The 4,685-nt window shown below is 40.6% G+C and overlaps 1 long non-coding RNA gene across 1 annotated transcript; it reads left to right on the top strand.

Annotated features, from left to right (window-relative positions):
* Positions 1-1,571: 1,571 nt before the first annotated feature.
* LOC150013289 (uncharacterized) lies at positions 1,572-2,901 on the top strand. The gene is made up of 3 exons (XR_016510804.1): positions 1,572-1,705; positions 2,085-2,203; positions 2,670-2,901. It is a non-coding gene; the product is annotated as an uncharacterized LOC150013289 (long non-coding RNA).
* The last annotated feature ends 1,784 nt before the right edge of the window (positions 2,902-4,685 follow it).

Genomic DNA, 4,685 nt, shown 5'->3' with positions numbered 1-4,685 from the left:
CCTGATTACATGGGCTCTAAGTTGCTACCTGAGTCATTAGACCCTAAGACAATTCAAATTGAGCTTCAGAATGCTTGCAAGTGAAAAAACAAGCGGTGAATTGACATTTATGGAACTTAATGTTTTCCACAAAACAAAATGACCAAAAATGTTTCCCAGAAACCACACCTTTGTGCTAGACTGCCTTGGTGGTTATTTTTACTGCGGTCTAGTTCCTACGACTCCTGGTGGGTTCACACCTAGGAGAGACAGGCAAACCCCATCCAAAGAGCTCTTTTGAAAAATATTTGATGCCATAAATGCCAATGCTTTAATGTTAGTATCCCAAGATCCCAGAATTCAGCATTTAGTTAGGCAAGATCGCTGTTTGCAGTGTAGACAGATGGATTTTGTTGTTGCTGAGAAGGCAAACAAATTCCCAAAACAAAATATCTTTATCACAATGTCTCAGTTACTGGCTTTATTCAGATATGGCTTTACTGTGTATTCTATTTATACCATGCTTCAGTTGTCATGACAACTGGTGTGTGTGTGTGTGTGTGTGTGTGTGTGCGCGCGCACACACACACTACATGGTGTCTGGAAGCACCTTCAGCATCCAGGTGGAAACAGAGTGGGTGTATCGAGTAAAGTGTCTCCTTACCCATTTAAATAACATGTCAGAAAGAGTTGGAAATATCATGCAGCATCACTCTTTCAATTAAAATCCAAAATGATTAGCTATTCTGCCCAGCAGAGCAGAAGTCATACTTTCAAGGTCAGTGTCTCAGTATGTAAGTCCTCATTCGGTATTGTATCAATGCTCATTACGAGTTGACCATGTTCTGATCCTGCTGACTCTGCTGTGTCAACCTTCTGCCCTACAGCTTCGCCAGCCTCATCTCTTGCAGGAACCTCTAGTGCTATGGATCCCCACTCTGGGGAATCACAGATTACACTGTTTCAAGCTTCTGAGATTTTGTCAGATTTCTCTAAAGAAAGTCAGCTTTTTCAAGACACATTGTTCATCTTTGAGCCAAGAACTCCACCTTGTTCGTTTTGGCACTTTGAGCCCAGTTTTTTTTCTGAGCTTTCCATATCTTTGAAAGCCTCACTGACTTTTCCAGGCTACTGGGCTGCATAAGTGCTCTTGTGGAAGTTAAAGAACTAACCTTCAGAGCATCATTTCATTATTTCTTGTGACCCACAGTAGCCTTGCCTCAGAGTCCTTATTCTCAGTGCGAAAGGTAGATAGAAAAAATTAACTCAAACATAGCTGGTTGCAAACTGTTCCTCTAGTTTGTCTTGAAATGAGTGTGAGAAGACAAAACTATCTCAGGAAGACAAAGGACACATGCTACTTGAACGTAAGAAATATTGACCAACAGCTGCCAAGAGGCAATCAGTCTGTTTACATTATGGACAAGAAAGGGTTATTGGATCACTTTGGGTTGAGATCACCCAAGCACAGCGACTTTTGCCCTCAAAGGCCCATAAAGGTTTGGAATGGCAAGCCCCTGCCAGGAGCCTTAAAATATCTGCTTTAGTTCACTCAGGTGTACCATTGTTTTATATGTTTTCAGACATGGTGGTATCCAGGGGCCCAAGGCTGATGGGATCCTTCACAGTGGGGAATTAGCAAACATGGCTCTGGACGTGGTCTCTGTGTACAAGACTTTTGAGATTTCAGATAAGCCCAACATCCAGCTGAAAATCCATGTCCCAGGTAAGGCAAGATAGGTTGTGTGAGGAGCTCTCTTGGTACTTTTGCTCAAACCCCAAGATGCTTCGGTGTTTGGGGGAGACATTGTGACTCCATTTATGCAGGCAAAAAGAAAGTGAATATTTAAACTCCATGATTGTAATGTTAACATTTTGCCAAACATTTCCCATGGAAAGGAAAAGAAATGAGCATTTATTAAGCAGTATTTATTATGTGGCTAAGTATGCCAAGCAGTTTTCCTATGATCTTACTTGACCCAAAATTAAAAGATTATTATTATTATTATTATTTGCTTTTTGCTTCTTTTATTGAGATAAGCATACATACAGTAAAGGGTACTAATCGTAATAGCGCAGCCTGATGAATTTTCATCTCTGTATAGATTTGTGGAAGCAGTACCCAGATGAAGATGGAGAACAGTTCTAGCACCCTAACACCTGATCACACCCCTCCCCCACCCACCCTCCCTGCACCTGTCAATACCACTGACCAGTGTCTGAGGTAACCATTTGTCTGGCTGTTATCTCCATAGATCAGTTTTGCCTGTGTTTGAATTTATGTATTCTTTCGTTCCATCTCCCACATGTTGTCACATGTAGTTGTTAAAGATTATTTTTAAAAGAAAATCAAACACCCTTAAGGCCATGAGGAAGCTATTTACATCATCAGAGTGCTTTGATTGATCTTGTCTGCTGGAGAAATTAACCAGACATATTGCTTACAGGAAGCCACATAGTTCTTGTGTATTTACATATGTATTACATAAAAGGACACCAATTATTGAATGTGGAGAGAAGTTATACAAATCTTGGTCAGCAAAACTGTAATTATATTCATTTATTCTAGGTTTTCTAGGTTTCAGTTATTCAGAGAGGTGATTCTTACCACACCCCGATACAGTACTTGCATTTGGAACAAAATTTATTTATCTTCATCTGAGGACAATTTTTGTTTTCATTTTTTCTAGAGAGAGGCAGGAAGAGAGAGAAACATCGATGTGAGACATGTCAGTTGGCTCTCTTCTTGTACGCACCCTGACGAGGGATTGAGCCTGCAACCTCTCGGTCCATGGGAGAACACTGCAACCAACAGAGCCACACAAACCACGGCTGGAACAAATTTAAAGGATAGAAAATAAAAGCTTGTATGCAAATGTTAACGGCAGTGTTATTCATAACAGTTCCCAAACTGGAAACAATGCAAATGTCTATCAATTGGTAAATGAATAAATGAATTGTAATATATCCATATTATAAATTATTACTCAGCAATAAAAACTGAAATATTAATACATGCAATAACATGAATGAATTTTATTTTTTAATTATACTTTATTGATTATGCTATTACAGTTGTCCTGATTTGTCTCCCTTTGCCCCCCTCCACCCAGCAATTCCCACTCTCTCAGGCAATTCCCACAACTTTGTTCATGACCATGGGACATGTGTATAAGTTCTCTGGCTAGTCCGTTTCCTATCCTGTACTTTACATCCCCATGGCTGTTCTGTAACTACCTACTTGTACTTATTAACCTCCTCACCTCTTCACCATTTCCCCACACCCGTCTCCATCTGGCAACCATCAAAATGCTCTCCATATCCATGCTTCTGTCTCTGTTCTTCTTGTTTGCTTAGTTTGTTTTTTAGGTTCAATTGTTGATAGATATGTATTTCTGCCATGTTACTGTTCATAGTTTTGATCTTCTTCTTTTCCTTAAACAAGTCCTTTTAACATTTCGTAAAATAATGGTTTGGTGATGATAAACTCCTTTAGTATTTTCTTGCCTGGGAAACTCTTGATCTGCCCTTCGATTCTAAATGATAGCTTTGCTGTGTAGAGCAATCTTGGCTGTAGGTTCCTGCTTTTCATGATTTTAAATACTTCTTGCCAATCTCTCTAGCCTGCTCACAGTTTCATGGGATTCCCCTGCAGGTAACTAACTTCTTTTCTTTCGCTATTTTTAAGATTCTTTATCTTTAACCTTTGGCATTTTAATTATGATGTGTCTTGGAGTAGGCTTCTTTGCATCCATCTTGTTAGGGACTCTGTGCTTCCTGGACTTGCATGTCTATTTCCTTCACCAAATTAGGGAAGTTTTCTTTCATTATTTTTCAAATATATTTCCAATTTCTTGCTTTTTCTCTTTTCCTTCTGGTACCCCTATAATGCAGATGTTGGGCCTCTAGAAGTTGTATCAGAGGCTTCTTATACTATCCTCATTTTTTGGGATTCTTTTTCCTTCTTCTTGTTCTGTGTGGTTGCTTTTTGCTTCCTTATGTTCCAAATCATTGATTTGATTCTTGGCTTCATCCACTCTGCTGTTGTTTCCCTGTAAATTGTTCTTTATTTCAATTAGTGTATCCTTCATTTCTGACAGAATCTTTTTTATGCTGCTGAGGTCCTCATTAAGTTCCTTGAGCATCCTTACAACCAGTGTTTTGAACTCTGCATCTGACAAATTGCTTATCTTCATTTCATTCAGCTCTTTTTCTGGAGTTTTGAGCTGTTCTTTCATTTGGGCCACGTTTCCTTGTCTCTTCTTTTTGGCAGCCTTCCTGTGTTTGTTTCTATGTATTAGGCAGAGCTGCTTTGACTCCATGTCTTGGTATTGGCCTAATGTAGTAGGTGTCCTGTAGGGTACAGTAGCACAGCCTCCCTTGTCACCCAAGCTGGGTACTTGAGATGTGCATTTTGTGTGGGCTGAGTACACCTTCCCCTCGTAGTTGAGCCTTGGTTGCTGGCAGATCAATGGGAGGGATTTACCCAGGTCAGTCACAGGCAAGAATTGGCTGTGATCACTTACCACCAACCTCTACCCTCCATGGAGGATCAGCTGTGCAGGGGCAGGGTGGTGGTGCTCTGATGTGGTCTATAGCTGTCCTCTGGGTGTGCAGGCCCTGGATTTCTTGGGTGGTGCAGGCCAAGGTCAGCCCCCACCTATGTTTTGCCTGGGGCACCCTGCCTGAGCTATAAAACAATCTGA

The sequence above is a fragment of the Furipterus horrens genome, unplaced genomic scaffold (assembly GCF_987537825.1).
Source record: "Furipterus horrens unplaced genomic scaffold, mFurHor1.1.pri manual_scaffold_4, whole genome shotgun sequence".
In the NCBI taxonomy this organism is placed as follows: domain Eukaryota; kingdom Metazoa; phylum Chordata; class Mammalia; order Chiroptera; family Furipteridae; genus Furipterus; species Furipterus horrens.
This window is presented reverse-complemented; position numbering and strand designations above follow the sequence as displayed.